Genomic DNA, 20,590 nt, shown 5'->3' with positions numbered 1-20,590 from the left:
TGCATTCTAAGAATGGAATGCATGGAGGCTAGAGATGGGGTATCACAAGGGAGGAACAAGGCTATTTAGTAAGGCAACAAAATATGGAAGAGAAGTAATATATGATGATGCTGGAAGTGTATGTTGGGGTCAAGTTGGGAAAGTCTCTTAAAGTCAATTGGTAACATTTATGATTTTTATCCTAGAGACAACAGGCGTTCACTAGAGTTTATTGAATTGAGAAACGACATGATCAGACTAGTGCTTAAGGAAAATAATCTTAGAAGTTGCAAAGAAGATGGACTGGAGTGGGGAAAGGCTTAAGGCAAGGAAACCATTTAAAATTTCATTGCAATAGTTTAATGAGGAGGTGATGAAGAATTGAACTAAGGTTGTGACTGTGGGAGGATTGAAAAGAGGACAGATAGATGCAGGAGATATTGTGGACATAGAAATGTCAAGATTTTATCCTATAATTGAGAGATAGAGACAGAGAAAGATAAAGAGATAGAGAGACAGAGAGATAAATTGCTGGAGGAAAGGCTATTCCTCAGATGCTAGATCATAAACTCTAGTGAAGGCCTATTGTCTCTAGGATAAAAACATAAACTTAACCACTTGAGTTTAAAAGCTTTTCCCAGCCTACCCTCAACCTACATTTCCAGAATCACTATATATTCCATCTCTTCTTATATTTTGTTGCCTTAGTGAGTGTTCTTTCTGTGGACCAAATGAAAGCCAAGGAAGACCACATGATATGGCTGATATAACCTGTCTAAATAAAATTCAATGGAGATTTATGGTCTAAATGGAAGAAAACAGATGTGAATAGGAATTGTGGCAGGGAAAGTTTGGGATCTTCCTGGATTATTTTCCCCCTTTTGCATGGATTCACAGGAAAGCCACACACCTGCTACAAATATTGCTTCAGGGAGCACTCTAGCATGGCTTGTAACATGCTGAAGTGTTTTAACTGTGGGGAGTGGGGGTATAATAACGCACAGTGCAAGAATGTCATCCGGTGCAAATCATGTAGAAAAGAGGATCACATGAATTCCAGCTGCCCCAAAGCAGGTCACAACAAGTTAGCTAGGAGTGAAACACACAGAATTGGGACAATCAAAATGGGAAGATTGAAGGCCCATAGCCACTCGGATTACAGAGATTATTAAGCAAAGGAAAGAGTAAGGAGGTTGTGGAAGAGAAAATGAAAGATACAAAAGGACACTAAAAACCCGAAAAAATAGAAAAAGAAGCAACTTTTAAAAAGAAAACAACTATGGTATAGTGGAAAGAGTTTTAGAGTTAAAGGGCCTGAGTCTGAATTCTGCCTCTGATGCTATCTCACCTATACACACTGGTAAAACATTTAATCTCCCTAGGTCTTATTTTCCTCATTGGTGAAATTGGAGCAAATGAACCGTAAGGTCTCTTCTAGTTCTAGACCTATAATATTATGAAAAAAAAATCAGCTAAAGTCAATTGTTATAAATTCTTAAAGAAGGAAGAATGTACATGGGAGATTAGATAAAAAAAGCTCAACACCAAAAGGATTGATCCTAATGATAAACATAAAATTAAGGCGGAATGGAGATTCAGTCAATGCCTTGCACACTGTAATCAAGAGAGAGAAGGGAAAAAATGTGAGTAAAACAAAGATCTACAAAGCAAGAGATCGGAAAAAAAATATGAGTTTAAAAAGTTCTGAGGAGATTTGTGTAAAACTTAAACATGTAATAGGACAGTTTGGGATATTAAGTACAGTTATCTACACGAACGTGTCACAATACTGAAGTTTTATAACAATAATAATGATTTGCTTTTTTTCAAAGTGCTTTACATATATTCGCATTTTTGATCCTCACTGGTTAGAAGAGCTAGAGTGCAAGATTATACCTTAAAGAATTTAACAAATTGAAAAAACTTTGAATATTGGTTTGGTGAATGATTGTGTGTTTGACTTCTGACAAACAATTCAGCCAAGTTGAGTAAGCTTATCCCTAGACAAGCTGATGAGACTTTTTTGGCAATCACAATCCTGAGAGAACAGTTTTTAGATAAGGATTAGGTTAGAATGAAATTACAAATCTTTGAAGTATTGAGTTATAATAACATTAGATATAATATGAATCATTGTAAAAAGAATTGACTCCCCCCCTAAAAACTGAAGATATTGATTTTGAAGGTGAAAAGAGTAGAAACATATATTACAGCAAATAATTATTCTTCATCCTAGGAAAACTATTGTGTTCAACTTTTCCTCCTCAAAGTGCTCCTGGATTTAGGCATTTACTGACAAGGTTCAGTCAGGGTGGTAATGATGGTGAGGTGACTGTGAAGGGGTGGGCCGTGAAGACAGAAGTCAAGCCATTTATTACCCCTACTCTGGAGGCCTGGGAAGAATAATTGAACCTTTAGGTTTGGTTCATGCCTAGGATTTCTCCAAAAGACAGTAGAAAGGTATTATATAAAATGTTGAATAGATATAGAATAGCTATTTATTTTCTGCACAAAATGCTTTTTAAAAAATTTTATATATTTGAACCAAGAACTTAAAAATGAAATATTAACATAACTTTTATACTGTTCCGGGAGATTGATACTTAAACCATTAACATTGAAACATTAAACAAGACTGTTGAATTGGAGTGTCACTTTCACCTTGATTCAGTGTTATCCAAACAGTCATTTCCACATCCAAGTTTTTGAACAAGCCTTGCCAGGGCTTGAGCTTAATTTCTTATAAGTAGTCAGTTGTACCAGCCCAAAGCTCCAAATTTTTTAATATCGAGTTGTTACATGTGGTCCACTGGAAGTGGCTCAAGCTCTGGAGCATCAACAGGCTTTCCTGTTTTTATTGCTTATAGTATCTTAATGTAGGAAAACTAGAATGTGTAATACAGCTACTACAATTGATAGTATACAATTATCTAGATGTAATACTGTGATTTATGAAGTCTGATAATTGTTGGACACAGAAAACATAGTTTGAACACAGATTTGCACATTCACTGTCTGTGTGATCTTACACAAGTCATTTATTTCCTCAGGAATATCAGACAACTATCCAAGACTCTTAAGTTCTGGGTATATAGTGTTCTGAATTTCCTTATCAGTATCCATCTAAACCAGAATTGTTAAGCACGTGGTCCATAGACCACCTGTGGTCATAACATTCCCAAGTGTCTCTGGAATCAGATTAAAATGTAATTTGGAAATATTTTACAAAAATAAATAAAAATATACTAAATTATTGATACTATCACAATCTAAAGCTAAATCAATATGAGGCAGTCAGAGATTCTTTTGCATGAATGAATGATCCTTATTTCTATTTTAGGCTTATTCAATTGGTCTATCACAAAGAAATTGAAGGTTAAGTCATTTTATATCCCTCATTCCAAATATACACACCTGAGGGAATAGGGACCTAATAGTGAAAAAGCTTCTACTCCTAGATTGCAACTAATCTACAATTTATAATCTTAATGAGTTAATTGGGATTCAGAAAGGTTAAGAAACTTGGCAATGATTTCAAAGTGACACTTGAATCCAGTTGATTATTATTATGTAAATAATAAATTATTAGGTAAATTCTTTCTTTTTAATGTACATATATGCATATTTATGTATGTTTATGAATATGTATTTATAAATCTGTAAGTTATATGTTAAGTTCCTCACAGTTAAGGGCTACATCTTCTATTCACTTTGATCAGCATCCTATCAGACACCTTCCACAGACCTCCAACCTGGTCCTCTAACTCCTGCTCTGGAATCATGTCCTTCCAAATTGGTAGAAATTTACCATATTGAGGCAACTCCAGTCCCATCATACTACTCTCTGACCATTCTCCTGATATGTTTCCCCTCTTCCCCATACTATCCACCTTATGTTCCAACAGTAATCAAATCAATACTATTTTTTTTCTAGAAAGGTCCTATCAATCATCATTATCTTATTCATCATATCTTTGATTTCTCATACCAAAACAACCCTCTCTGGCTCACTATTTTCTTCTTCTATTGGAATATAAGTTCCTTAAGAATGAGATCTATTGTGCTTTTATGTATTTGTATCTGCCATTCCTAGTAGAATAATTGAGCATGTGCTTAGTAAATGCTTTTTTCATTCATTCATTATTCCAATATTTTTGTGTTTAATTTGTTTTCCCTTCTCTTCTCAACCCCATTCCTTCATCTCCTACACATTCTTCAACTTCAGATGAAGCCTAGTCTCAGACCCAAACTTAACACCCAGAGAGGAAATGTCTGAATTTATTGCTTACAAAAAATAAAGGGATATAGCACTTATATGGGACATATCAGATCTTAATCTTCGTTACTCCCAGCTGAGTATTCCTATACATATGCCACCCAGTAAAATTTCTGGAATTTAATGGAATAACTTTTATTCGGTGGAAGAAGGCCACAGGTGTGACCTCTTTTTACATAACATGAAAGTGTGAAAGATTAGTGAAATTCAAGCTAGAAAACATGTATGATACTGGCCATCAAATGAAAACTTGACTAGGATAGCCCTCAGAAAGTAGTTTGTCACTGAGAATATGTCCAGAGTCTTTTCAACATGGTAGAATCTATCGGAATTCATGACCATCTAACATAGTCTTTATGAAAGCAGTCTTAATTCAAAACCATAATGAGACACAATCAAGAAGATATAGGATCAGAAAAAGAGATGGAACAGTCATGTAGTTAAAAAAAAAAAAAGATAAGCAACAGTTGCCCCATATGCCCCATTGATACAAATCCTAAAAAAGGAAGATCACTAGTTTATTGCTATTTGCATTGCTTGTGGAGAATTTAGGTGAAGGATATGACAAGGGTCACTTAGGATAAGAAAGATTCTATAGACTTAGAACAAAATCTGCACTAAGAAAAAGAGGTGTGATGTTGATTTCATTGCTATTTCAGAACCATTGACATATTGCTATTCCTCTTAAAAGAAAGTATTTTGTATTTAGAAAATCAAAATAAAAACACATGTAAAGACTAATAAGGGAGATATGAGAAAAGGTGTCTTTGTCTTTAGAATTTATTACATATTGATAAAGACTGAAAAAAATTATTTGAATAAAAAATTTTGGAGATAATGAGATCATAATTGTGCAAGCTTTACTGAAACTTAGGTACAGTAGAAATACAGAGATATGATCCATACATTAATACTTTAGGAAGCATTCTGCTTAGTGTAGAGAAATCCAAAGGATTTCCTGGGGGAAACGTATTATCTAGAAAAACAGTTATCTAATTATAATAACTTTCCCCAAATTTACCCAATAGCCCTCCTAAAGTAGGATTCCTTAATTATTGAAGATAGCTAACATTAAGTGATAGAAATGTTATGCTAGACTTCAAAATATTCGAATCATTTCCCTAGCTGGTTAAGGAAAAAAACAAGTGAGGAGTACTTGAGATTTAAAGTCTTAGATGGCAAACATCCTGAATTACTACTTGAGACAATGCTAATCGCTAACTACAAGTAATGGTCAGTTCTATGCACAAAAATCCAGGATCTTGAGGATAGCAAGCTTTTCCCCATTTCACAATTTCAAAAACATCCTTTGCCATTATAAGTGTGATTGAGAAGGTGTTAAAAGGGCCAATCCAACAACACCTGGGTATGAATAACATCCTGGATCCTTTTCCATTTGGCAATCATCCTGTTGAGGAAATAGACCTTGTCTTGGTCATTCTGGTAAATTATTGCCCTGGGCTATTGACAAAGGTCACAAATGTATACTAATTCTTCTTGATCTATCAACAACATTTGACATTTCTATTAGAAGGTCAGAATGATCTTCCACTGAGAAAGACAGAGTAAGTGACATAGCTTTCCACAAAATCTAAGGCTTATAGTCTTTATCAGCTTCTGATGATCATGACATCAAATGAAAGCTTTAGTTTGGGGATTTTCGGTTTGAGTACTTTTATGCTTTTTCCTCAGTAATGTGGACTTTGAATGAAACTCTAAGGCACAGAAATCTTCCCTGTTTCTTATATGCTTTTAATAATTTCTCTGATTTTAGTTTCTTTATGTTTCAAAATTATAAAGGACCACATCCAAGATGCATTTCCCATCTGATAGAAATTTTCATTTTTTAATCAGATTTTTGAAAAATTAGAAATCAATTTTTTTTTCGTTTTGAACAACATATTAACAAACAACCATAAATTAATAGGTAAAGCCCATAGTAACCTAATTGGTTAACAAACAGTTGAACCAATGAGAATTCCCATTCTACTGACTGATTTTGGTGGAATGAGAGTAGTCTGTAAAATGGGATGACAATAATACCTACCTCCCAGGAATATGAGAATCAAATGAGTTAACATATTTGGAGCACTTTGAAAAAATTTACAGTGTTATATCCAGTTATATAGTTATATATACAGTGTTAGATACAGTTGTTTCTCTGTTAATTTACAGTAGAGATTCTTCTTCATATTTACATCACTAGCATCTCACACAATATCTAGAATATAGTTGGTGCTTAATCTTTATTAATTGCATCATATCCCATCTCTTGTCTATGTGATTTTGCCCTGACTCCCTCTCATACCTCTTACTTTCAGAATTCCTAATTTCCTTCATACAATTTCCACAAATGTCACTTCATTCTAAAGACTTCTACTGATTCTTCTCATTGTTTAATGTCCTCTTCTCCACCTTTGAATCTACTTTGGTGTGTATATGTGGGGTGTGTGTGTGTGTGTGTGTGTAGGAAGGATATCTTTCCCAATATAATATAATAATAAGGATAGAGTAAGCTATTCAAAAGCAGGGACTCTTTCATTTTTAAAAATGTTTCAGCATTATTTATCAGTGTCTGGAACAAAGTAAGGGGCTCATTAAATGCTTGTTGATTGAATGATTATTTGATTTCATCTAATCACTTCATTTTGTAGATGAAATAACTAAGTCCCAGAAAACTTAAATGAAATTTTATTATTTTTTTCCCATAAGGTTTGCTCACTTTCTGCTTATCAGGGCTGATCCCATTTCTTCTACTGATCCAATCTGTTTTCTAAGGCATGTGGTATTATAAACTTTGGATATTAACAAGAATAAAACTGAGAATTATTCTTTTCAAAATTAGCCAGTGATTCCCTCTTTTCTAACAAAGTCATTGTCAATATGCTGATATAGCAAAATGAGGGATAACTTTCATTGTTGCTCTTTCTGATTAAAGCTCCAGTACTTATAGAGACTAGCTAGGTCTAAAGTATCTAGGGTGAGTCTTTGATTCACTCTGTTACAGTGATCCACAGTTCTGGCCTTCAAGTCTGGGGTCTATCCATACTGAAGTTACAGTCACTGACCTCCCTGTAAATAAGTACCTCACATTTGTGTCCTGGAATCCTTCTAATAATCTTTACAACAGATTTGTCAGCCTTCTCTGAGAGACCATGGCAGTACAGATTCCTCCTAAGGTCTTGTTGACTAACACCCTGATTCATTTTTTTCTACCATGAGGCATTAGTAAAGTTTATTAATTTTTAATACATAGTGTTTTAAGAATTATGTTAGGAGAGAAAAATCAGAGCAAATGGGAAAAATCATGAGAGAGATAAAAAAATAGGAAAAAGAAGTGAACATAGCATATATTGATTTACATTCAGGATCCTTAGTTCTTTCTCTAGTTGCAAATGGCATTTTCTTTCCAAAATCTATTGGGACTCCTTTGGATGACTGAACTACTGAGAAGAACCAAGCCTTTTATAGTTTATCATTGCACATTCTTGCTGTTATTGTGTACAATGTATTCCTGGTTCTGTTTGTTTCACTCAACATCAGTTCATGTAAATATTTCCAGGCCTTTCTATAACTAGCTTAGCTTGTTCATCATTTTTATAGAACAATAATATTCCATTACCTTCATGTACCACAACTTGTGCAACCATTCCCCAATTGAAGGGCATCCACTTCTTTTCCAATTCTTTGCTACCACAAAAAGAGCTACAAATATTTTTGCACATGTGGGTCCTTTTCCCTTCTTTATGATTTCCGTGGGATACAGACCCAGAAATGATACTGCTGGGTCAAACAGTATGCACAGTTTTATAGCCCTATAGGCATAGTTCCAAATTGTTCTCCAGAATGCTTGGCTCATTTCACAACTCTACCAACAATGTGTTAGGGTCCCAGTTTTCCCAAACCCCCTCCAACATTCAGTATTATCTTTCCTTGTCATCTTAGTCAATCTGAGAGATGTGAAGTGGTACCTCAGAGTTGTTTTAATTTATATTTCTCTAATCAATAGTGATTTAAAGCATTTTTCATGTAACTATAAATGGCTTTTATTACATCATCTGAAAATTGTCTGTTCACTTCTTTGACCATTTATCAATTGGGGAATGGTGTGTATTCTTATAAATTTGACACAGTTCTTTAAATTTTTTAGAAATTAGACTTTTATCGGAAATATTGGCTGTAAAGATTTTTCCCCAGCTTTGTATTTACCTTTTAATCTTATTTCTGTTAGTTTTCTTTGTGCAAAACCTTTCAAACTTAATGTAATAAAAGTTGTTCATTTTGCCTTTCACCAAGTTCTCTAGTTTTTCTTTGGTCATAAATTCCTCCCTTCTCCAAAGATCTAATAGGTAAATTATCACTTGTTCTCCTAATATATTATCATCCTTTATGCCTAAATTCATTTTCATTTTGACCTTATTTTGGTATGGGGTGTGAGAAGCAGGTTTATGCTGAGTTTCTCATATATTATTTTCCAGTTTTCTCAGCAATTTTTGTCAAATAATAAGTTCTTATTCCAGAAGCTGGAGTTTGGGGATTTATCAATTACTAGATTGCTATAGACCTTACTTATTGTGGCTTATGTATCTAATCTTGTCTATCAATCTAACACTCTATTTCTTAGCCAAATGGTTTTGATAACTATTGCTTTATAATATAGTTTTAAGTTTGGTACTGCTAAGCCCCCATCCTTTGTTTTTTTTTTTTTTTTTCATTAATTTCCTTGATATTCTTGACTTTTTGTTCTTCCAGATGAATTCATTTGATTGATTTGGCATTGAACAAGTAGATCAATTTAGGCAGAATTGTCATTTTTATTATATTAGCTCAGCCTAGCCATGAACGGTTTATATTTTTCCAATTATTTAGATCTGATTTTATTTGAGTGAGAAGTAATTTGTAATTGTGTTCATATAGTTCTTGGATTTGTCTTGGCAGATAAACCCCCCGAGTATTTTATTTTGTCTATAGTAATTTTAAATGGAATTTCTCTTTCTATTTCTTGCTGATGGGTTTTAATGAGGCACTAATTTAAATTTTACAAATTAAATCATCGAACTACCCACTTTATAACTAGAGAGACATATTTATTCTTTTTTTATAATCCAAAAAATGTCTGGTTCAGTTTCATTTAAAAGCATTTCAAATCTAGGGATTTTGTTGTTATTTTGTTTTTTCTGCATGCTATAGCTTATTGCCTATACCAGAGATGTCAAACATATAGTCCATGGACCATATGTTCCCAAATGAGCTCTAATTGAAAATATTTAAGAAAATATTAAATCTATAATAGAAACCCTAAATAGAAAACAGATCCAAATTTAACAAAAATAATAAAATATCTATAACATTACATTTTGAAATAAGATCAGTGTGAGGGATGCAAGAATAATTGTGTATGAATTAGTAGCTCTCATTCTATTTGAGTTTGGCACCACTGATCTAATACAATTGCCCATTTGAGATGAGAAACTGAGGCCCATGGATGGCTAATTTCTTGCTGAAGGTCACAGAGAGAACAAGTGCTAGGCCATTATACATAAATATCTATATCTATATCTATCTATATATATTATTATTATTAACTATATGAATATAAAGTATATTCAGGGAGGGCTAACCTCTCTGGTGGAGAGCTTACTGAGCCCTTTCAGGGATGTTTATCCACTTTTAGTGTCTTTCTCTCACCCAAATCTCACTTATGACCCAAAGAAGTTGTACTGGCCACACCCTGATAAAACCCTCTCAGCAGACAGGTTGAACTAGGATACAGGTGACTGATGGACCTCGTTGGTGAATTAGGTGATATTTACTCCAAGCATGGGAAGACTTCACTGGTTAAATGGTAGGATGAAAACAACTTGTTCCAATGACCATGAAGGAAGCTAAAGCAGGCACTATGGAGCACTTAGAGCTTAATTAGATATCAAAGATGACAAAGTCATCCACTGTATCCTAGGCTACTGTCAGCCATCTGACTTTGAGTTGCTATTGGACTTCAATGATTCTGGAAAAGAGAGAGAGGCTGATGACTTTATGCAATTCTGCCTCACTTAAATCCAATTTGTGTTTAAGTTAAGATACCACCCCTTGATGCCACTGATCTTCACAAATAAGATAGATAAGTAGATAGACAGACAGATAGATAGATAGATAGATAGATAGATGATAAATAGATGGATATAAAGGGGAAAAGAAATTCTTGGAAGGAGATGTAATCAATGGACAGTACAAGTGATGGTGATTTATTGCTGATGAAATTAACAAGACCTAGAGCTATGTTAATGCTACATATTAAATAGAAATAGTACTATATGAAGAAATGGGAGAGGGAGAGCCTAGGTTTAGAGCCTGCTTCTTCCACCTATTACCTACATAACCCTAAAAAAAATAATTAACCTCTCCAAGCCTTCATTTCCTCATCTATAAAATGAGGAGATTGAACTAGATGGTTCTAAAAGTCTCTCCCAGATCTGATTCTATGATCTTATAAAATCTTCCAGAGTATCAGGTAAACTATCCATGGAAAATGTATTGTAAAACAAATACAAGAATTCAAGTCAAGTTAGCAATCACTTATTAAATGTTAATTATGTATCAATCACTGTGTTAAATCCTAGGAATGCAAATACAAGCAGAAAGATAGTCCCTGCCCTCAATGTTAATGGGTTTACATTCTAATGGGGGAATCAACCCATGAAAGGAAGCTGGAAAGGAGATATGGAGACATAGACAAAGTCCACTGTGAAGTGTGCTGCTTGAAAAGGAATGAAAATGTAAGTAGATTAGACATCCTCTTTAAACTGATTTTTTTCTGGGGAAAATTAATCAAAGGGAGGGACTTTAAGGGAAGGGGGAACTACAAATTTGTAGAGTAAGTCCAGAGTAAGCTTCCAGGATGAAGAGGTTTCTGGGGCTTTAAAAAAAAAAAGTCTAGAAGTGTCATGAATTCAGCTTGGAGAGGAATGAAAACAATATATGGAGTAAATATATATAATTATATATTGTTTTCATTCCTCTCCAAGCTGAATTCATGACATATATATATATGAAGGCATACATGAATTATGTTCTACATCTCTAGATGCAAGCCTGACTTTACAGATAATGATTTTTTAATCATAAATGGTAAGATTATTGTTTAGAGTATCAGAGGCCTAGAGTTCTAATCATAACTCTGTGATTTACTATTTATGTGACCTTGGACAAATAATTTCATTCTTCTAAGCTTTAGTTTCTTCATCCATAAAATGAAAATACTACAAGATGATCTGTGAGAAAGAGCCTTTCAGTGCTTTTTCTATGATCCTATGAAATAACTGCTAACTCTTCACTTTAGTTTTAGCTATTTAGATTTTGCTAGACTATTTCCTTTGGAACTGCTTTTCTCTCTTTGACAAGTTGAATTTAGGGTGACTAAGTCCTTTCAGATCTATGTAACATTTTATTTGATACTAGTCTGGCCTTTCATAAAACTTTTCATACACTGCTCAATTCCATATATTTAGAAAGATAGTTAGAAATTGAATAATGTTGTCCAGGGTGAGGTTGGTGGGGGGAGGGGGGGAGGGAAGAAAATTAAAGGACTTTAAAATCAGCTTTATGATAAAAGTAAAGGAACTGAGTCATGAGTATGCTGAGGGATGCCTTAATAATTAGTTGTCTTCAAAACTTTTAAAGGGTTAATATATAGAGCATGCTTACCAGATGTTCTCCATCTTGTCTGAAGAAAGCTGCAGAATTGCCTCAAGAAAAGTATAAAGAAGAATATTTTGGTAGTTAGGGCATTGAGATAGAGATAAAACACAAAAGTTAACTTTCCTTTTTGATTTCTCCTTAACCTCTTCAAAATTTCCCCTACTTGGGCTATATCTATTCCCTTCTATTGATGGGAGATTGAAATGGGAATGGACAAATCTTCATTGGAAGAGGGAGATTCTAGTCACTGGAGTAATGAAGGGGAGTCCTTTTGAACCATAACAAATATTGCTTTTGCCACAGAGTTTTCTCCTTGTTTCTGGTTTCTACTTGAAAGTTATAGACATGAAACTGACAGTAGGAATGAATCCTAATTGGCTAACAGGACATTTTTTAACTGCTTTGCTAAATGGGTGGATCCATGATCACAATGATGTATGGACACTTCATTGATACAAATAGGAATTCACCCAAACATATCAATCCTAGACGCATTTCACATCTTCCTGTAAATCTTTCACAGATAGCCCACTCAATATGTATAAGCCTTCTAAATCTCTAGCTATTGTGTCGACACCAAGGGAATACACACTATTATCTCTTGGTCTCTCACTTTTGCAATGTAATTGATCTATCTTTATGTCTCTTTATTGATTTTTCTGCTTCTTTTCAAATGTAATTCTTTACTTGCAATGAAGCAGTCTGTTAATGCCTACCAAATAATGCTCAACTTAAAAACTATAGTACTTGCCTATTAACAATAATAAGCACTGCTCTGAAACTCTCCAATGGCTCATACAATTTTTGAGTTGGTAGAGACCTCAGAGATTACCTAGTCCCATGTCTACCTTAAACAGCAATTTTCTCTACCACATCATATATACAGTATTTAGACCCATAGGGTTGTCTTTTACATCCAGTTGTTTTTCCTTTCTCTGGGCTCAAACTAGTTAGCACTAACTATATGAAACTAGTTTTAGCTACAGCAAATCCCATGAACCAACGATCATATTTTTCAGTGTATACTCAAGAATTACTTCATTTCCAGAGTCCCAAAGAATCATCCTTGATTTGGAAGAGGGGAAAGAATGTTGGACTCTGATCATTAGCTCTCAAGATATCTTCCTTTTCCCACAATGTTTTCACTCACTTAACTACTATCATGGAGTGTGATCTATCATGATACGACTAAGGTAGGTGGATAAGTTGTTACTATGATTCTAGCAATACAAACTCTGATATTTGTGCTTTAATTATCATACAATGATTTATGTGTCTATTTTTCTTTGAGTCTTATTTCAATTCCCTGAGAAAATTATCACAAAAATTACTTTTGTCTTATAGGAGAGGAAACTGAAAAACAAAGATGTTAAATAACTCACCCAACATCAAACACCTAATAAACGTTGAAGACAGGATCTAAATTCAGGTCTCCTTGGCCTCGAGAGTATTTTTACCTGCATGGGGATGATAACCAATTCATTCCTGAGATAGACAAAAATTTGTTTTGAATAGTATTTGCATTCTGGCTGGAAGAAAAAGATGGGAAAACATAACATCTGATCCCTAAATTAGACCTGAATTTAGGGATAATTTTGAAAGAATGCTTTTCCATTTCACTTATTGGTACTTCCCCCAGACCAAAGTTTTTGGTGTCCTTTCTAACTTAGAATTTAAAATTATAATTAAAAATCAAAAGTTGCAGTGACTTCAAACACTGGTCAGGGTTCCTACTCTTATTGCCTGCTTTGGACCTGTTCCTGGACCTTTTTTTTTTGCTTTTGCTTTCTTCCAATAAAAATTTATCTAGTCTACATTTTATTCTTTCTTATCTCTCTCACTTAGGAAAAAGCAATCTGAGAAAACAATTCAACCAAGGTGCTAATGAGTGATAACAATTTAATATATTGTTATTCAGGGGGTTAGTTGAGTATCAAAATAGGACTCCTTCCAGGCAGAATATTAACTCATGGGATCAAATCTCTAATAAGATTATTATAGTAATAGCAATTATTATTAATAGTAAAATTTCAAACTATGAGGGGAGATATTTTTGACTGAGTACTAAAAGAGACCCTACCTAGGCAGATATTCATTTGATCTGCCCCTAAAATGTCCCTCACCTTTTCAACTCTACAATTCTTTAATTCAATACAGATTTCCTTTCCTACTAGCCCAGCATTTTGCTTATGAGGAACAAAAGATTCCCTAAAAACAATGGGTTCTCTAGCATCACCATCTGACATTCTATAGACAATGCAACAGGCAGACAGCATTCTGTAGCTATTCAGTCTTCACTTACTCTGTATTGAAATGAAGAACAATTCTATCTGCTACATATGTATTCAATAAAAGCAAAATTAAATCTGACAGTGGATATCAGATAAAAAAGTTATCTCAGAATAGCTTTCCCTTAAAGAGTAATTACATTTGCTAAAATTGACATCCCCTTGAATTTGTATTTTTAGAGAATGATCTAGCAAAAGATGTTTGCATATGATGTATAATTCAGGTGGGTATTACAAGCCCATTTTATTTATGGAAATATAATACCAATTTTAACCACATACATGCTCCATAAAATCCCTCATGTCAAAATTGCATTTTTATGAAACTTAGACATTTAAATACTTTAGTCAAAGGGAAAGATGTCAAAGATAGGAGTTTCCATTTATAGTGAATATGTATAAAGTATAAGGGACACTGAATATCTTTTATAAACATCCCCTTTTTTGGCTCCTCAACATAGAGAGAATATTGCATAATTAAAAGTCAATGTTTAGGATTTCTTTTGTGTAACAAAACTTCAGTATCAAGTTCTGAACAAAATTTATCTCATATATATGTATATGTAATCATACATGTACATATCATTTCACTTTAGCTTATCAATAACATAAATCTCTCTATATATGTTTACTTAGCTCTCTATTACATCTATAGGCTTGTGCATGTAATATATATATATATAAGCATATAATTTATCATATGTACTCTTAATATGTAAAAACATGTGTGTTATCATTTAAGTTAAATTGCATGGCAAGAAGTAAGTAAATGTTGATTATTTTGCTTTTTCATGTTATTTTTTTTCCCAGGAAATGGTCCTTGTAGCATGGGTGCCTGGGCATTTGTGGTTGGTTTTGTTTAGCTTTGTTTGGGATAATGTTCAGCTTTTTATTTCCTGATGGGAATGTTAATGAATGTCAAACAAAGACAAGAGTACCAAGTAGAGCACAGTTTATGAATCAGGTAGGCATGTATATTCATTAGTAGTGATTACTGACACTCTTTCTGATGCTTTAGGGACTGTAATATGGGTCAATCAGATGTGTCACCTAAAAGGCATATTAAACAGCCCTTCAGTCCTTTTCTTATGCTCATTTCCAGGGCTGATAACCAAACTTTGTGGCCGAGGTCACTAAGCAAGTCTGAGGTGAAACATCCAGATTTTTCCTCTACATTTCTTACAATTGTGGGCTCTAGTAAGGACTTCTCAGTTAGCATTCTAAAAGGGAACTGAACCTAAAAAGAGTATATGCTGAACAATGGTAACTTTACTTCACACATCACCAGAATTTGAATATTCATGTTCAGCCATGAGAAATGGACGACTTCTTTTTGGAGTCAGGCTCATAAAATGGCAAGATCCCAGCTAATTATTTCTTTTCCTTTCCCTTTCTTTCTTTGCTTCTTTCTATAACTCAACAAGTACTTTTTAACAATTTCATTTTTAAACTAGGGAATAAAACAAGCATTTCTATAACACAGTACAATAAAAAAAAAAAAAGATGGTCCATGTAACTGCAGATCTACTATCTACAAGTTGCTATTATTTGCAAATATACAACAAATTTAACATGTAAATTTCTTTTTTTCTTTTATCTCCCCCATCCCTATCCCAAAGATGGCTACCAATAAACCCAAATATCCCTCTATCTGAATCCAACCCCTACATACATACATACACACGTATACACACACATACATACACACACATATATATGTAGATGGGTGTATATATGTATATGTACATACATGCACATACATATATGTCTGTGTGTTTGTATGTTGTGTGTATATGTTCTTTATTGTTAATTTGGGTATTAACAATATTCAAAATAACTCATTTACTCAAAAGTCATCATTCAAACAATATCTGTATGTAATGTTCTTTTGGTTCCGCTCATTTTGTTCTTCATTATTTCATGCAAGTCCTTCCATATTTTTCAAAAATCATTTAGTTTATTATTTCATGTAGCACAGTGCTTTCTACTCATATCAACAAGTATTTTTTGAAGCACCTAATATGGGTTTAGAAAAGTTCTAGGAACTAGAGATAAATAGGCAAAAAATGAAAAATTCCTAAAGAAGCTTATTTTACTGGAATTATTCTTTAGTGGGGTGTGGAAGTTCGGACTTGTAATTTCATGCGCATGAGAACTCTCCAGAGTGGAGATTTCTGCTCCAAACACAAAAACAATCATTTATCTAGTTACCTGGGTATATATATGGTGTTTTAGAAGACTTTGTGCAATTTAGAATTGCTCTGCTGTTGAATATAAAAATCTTTCTTATAAAATCTTACTTAGTCCCTCCTTCATTTTCAGTTTTCTTATGCTTCCCACTGCAAATTCTTCAGTCTAGTGACACAGGCCTCCTAAATGTGCCACAAATAAGACATTCCACTTCCTGACTCTGGACATTTTTTCTGGTTGTTCTTTATGTCTGGGATGTTCTCCTTCTTTATCTCTGCATACTAGTTTCCCTGACTTTTTTTAAAATCCCAAATAAAATCCCTCCCCCTTTTTTTACAGGAAGTCTTTTCCAATACCTCCTAATCCTAGATTCTTTCTTTTCTTAATTATTTCCTATTTACCCCATATAAGACTTGCTGAAGCATAATTGTTGATGTGTCTCTCCCACCTCTTTTTTTGTATCCCCCTGTGTTTACCACATTAGTATATATTAAGTGTTTAATAAATGTTTATTGAATAAATGTCTTATAAATTATTAAAGCATTGATTAAAATAAACTAAAGTATTTTGCAAATCTTAAAGCACCATGTAAATAGCAACTATTAACTTATAATGTCTGTGGTACTTGTTGTACCTTTGTACCTGTGGTACAGAGTTGTGAAATTCAAATAACAAGGGTATATAAGGCATTTTGTAATTTTTAAAGTATTATACAAAGGACAGTTATTGTTACTTTAAATGAGAAAACGGAGCAAATTATTTTGAAGTCCAGCTCTGCATTGGTATTGAGTCTGGATTTAGGAGTTTCTTAAAGTATCATTACAATTTCTATTGCTGGTAAAGACAGATCCGTTTTTCATTTTCCTTTGTTGCAATATGTATAAATTGTTTCCAAGATCCCTTCCAGCTCTAATCCTGTGAACCTATGCTCACTCAAAAAATTAAGCATGTATCTTAGGAATTGTCTTTCAGCTGTATTGACTTGAAATAAATGGCCAAATATATAACCCCCCCAAAAAAATAGTAAATCCAGCTTTTTTTTTTAACTCTCTAAACAACGTATTGGAATTGATTGTATGGTGGGAGAGATATTTATATAAACATTGGTCATTAAGATAATGCCAAATCCCATTTGAAAAATAGGTGACACATTGGCTGCATAAATGTGGTAGGGATGTAGATTTTAGTTTTTCCTCAAAATAGCACTGCAGGGCTGAATGATAAGCCTTCACCATGTTAGAGAAGTTGTTAAGAATAGCTTCTCAAATGGACTTTGTATGATTCAATCCCAACAAAAAGCATATAAGGTATAATACATGCATCATCTCATTTAATTCTTTACAATCTTTACTGGGAGGTAGAAAAAACTTATTATTCTCATTTTAGAGATGAGAAAAATAAGGCTCAGACTTGTCCATTGTCATTTTTGCTGTTCAATTATTTTTAAAATCAGGATTGACTCTTTTTTATCCTATTTTGGAGGTTTCTCTGCCATACAGCTGTGTATTGTTAGAGCGATAAGAGTATAGGCTAGAAAACTGTCTTATAATTTCCTTGTTACTGATATCTAATGTCAAAATTGCATTTTTATGAGACTTAGAAATCTAAATACCTTCGTCAAAGGGAAAGATGTCAAATACATGAGAAAACCCCTTTTAATGCAGGTGGGCTCATTGATTGCAATTTAGAGTCTTAGAAAGTTATATGGAACTGTGCCAAGTTAAGAGAATTGCTCAGGGTCACTCTGTATGTGTATTCAGGTCTTCCTGGCTTCAAGGTCAACCTTCTATCCATTGTATTACATTACTTCTCAGCCCAACTGAGCTATTAAATGACAAATATTAGACTAGTACTTACCTCCTTTAACTCCAGATGCAGATTTTTTTCCATGACACCACAGTAAATTGGGTGCTTTTCTGTTTTCATAATTTGTTTTTGTCTTTGTTGTGGGGATGTCACTGCCTGACTCCTACTATAGCTTATAGGTACTAATTCTTCTGCTTCCATAAAATTTCTCATAACTCCTAGAGCCACAATACCAGGGAGGAAGAAGAAAAGAAAGGGGAAGTGACACAATCTTTCTGTGTCTCACTTGCCACAGCTAATGTCTGACTCTGAATTATTAGAATCTTTGGTGGGAAGACAAGGAGACTAATAGACAAATGCAACCATTCTATTTTCAGACAAACAAGTGTTCACATGTTTTGAGATGCCATACGTGAATTGTGGTGGTTAGACAGCAACATCTTTAAATAGAAATGAGTATGATTCAGATCCTGCCCCCTAAAGATATTTGCACATTAATGCTGTACTTGGCTAATGCGGCTGATACATTTCCTTCCTCTCCTTACTCACATTGCAATAAAGAAGGTTGTTGTTGGGTTTTGGTTTTTAAGTTAAAGAATCCATTCAGCTTAAAACAGATGATTACCTATCTTGAAAAACAATTTCTTTTTGCTAACTATAAAATTGTTATATCATTTCTTTCTGGATATTTTGATAACTTCTCTAGACTGAGATTATCCTAATCAGCTCTCTATAAAGCATATCTCACACAATGTTAACCAAGTCCCTTTCACTCTGAAATACTTATGTTTTTTCCTACTCTATGCGAGGATGCCTTCCTTCAAAGACTAAAAAGATTTTCAATTTTTCATGTGGCACAGATGAAACCCTTGGTTCTCAGAGGCTATTACCATATAATAAAAGCTATTGAAGATCCAAAGAAGAGAGTTGAATAGAGTACTAATTGAATCTGTTGTTCAAGGACTAAGAATTTCATCATTACTCATTGCTTACCAATGACTTTTATTTATTTATAACTACTGATGAAGACAGTCTATTAAGATAAAGAAGTGTTAAGACCAGCATACAAATTCAGCCCTACATATATTACTGAGATTTGATGGGATAGTAATTGTTACTAGAATATGGTTCTGCATGGATATTACTGGGAAATAGCACTGTGTATTAAGAAGATAAATTAAAGGAAAAAAATAGCAGGAAGAGCATACGTATATAACAATAACAGAAATGTTTTTTGGTGGGAGAATACTGCAGATCAACCTATCAAAAAACATATATTTACTTATATGTGCCAAATACTGTGCTATGCTCTGAGAATACCAAATAAAAGAAAAATCAGCCCCTACCCTTAGGAAGCTTACATTCTACTTGGAGAAACAACATTTATTAATCAGTATATAGTAGATAAATACAGAATGGAAGGTAGGCACTAAAAAATATGGATATTGGGAAAGACCTCCAGGAAGAGGCAATGTTTAAGTTGAGTCTTAAAGGAAATCAAGGATTCTAAGATTAAGTTGTAGGCATGGAGTACAGTCTGTAAAAAGACATAGGGATAAAAGCTAGCATGGCTGCACCACAGATTATCTGAACAGGATAAAGTGTTAAAAGACTAAAAATAGGAAGGGGCTGGGTTGTAAAGAATTTAAAAAAACAAATAAGAGAGTTTGTATTTGATTCTAAAGATAATGGGGGAGTTGTCATGGTCAGATCTGAATTATAGAAAAGAAATTTTGGCAGCTACACAGAAGATAGAATGAAATGGGAAGAAATTTGAGGCAGGGAGACCAATTAGAAGGATATTGTAACAGTCTAGGTAAGAGTCCTGGTAAATTTGAAGTATGTGGACAAAAATGGGAAATTTAAAAAAGTATGGAATACAGGCCACGATTGTGATTTAGACAGATGATAATGGGATCGGAGACCTAAAATCCTAAACATTTGCTACAGCTCTCCCTCATAAAATTAAGAAAGGCTAACACATTGTTCCTTTGCCTTGGTGATCATTTCAAAAGTTGGAGGAATCTAAGAACTCCTAAATGTTGATTCTGACAAACATGAAGGAATTGCTTTCTTAAGTAGAACCTAAGAGCTTTGAGCAGATTATTCCACCTTAGAATTTATAGTAGAGAAAAGGAAAGTTTAACATAGCCTAATACTTCTGAGAGAATAGTTTTAAAGGGAAAAAAGTTTAAAGGGAAAATTTATTCCATGACTTAAAACTCTATGGGGGAAGTTTAATCTAATACAGATGAGAAAAATGAAATCTTAAAGATATAAAGATAAATACTTCCAAGGAAAAAGAATATGTTGGAGACTGTCTAAAATTTGTCTAAAAAAGATCAATATGGAT

This window comes from Antechinus flavipes, chromosome 3, assembly GCF_016432865.1.
Source record: "Antechinus flavipes isolate AdamAnt ecotype Samford, QLD, Australia chromosome 3, AdamAnt_v2, whole genome shotgun sequence".
NCBI lineage: Eukaryota > Metazoa > Chordata > Mammalia > Dasyuromorphia > Dasyuridae > Antechinus > Antechinus flavipes.
The sequence above is the reverse complement of the archived record's forward strand: the minus strand, read 5'-3'. Positions refer to the sequence as shown.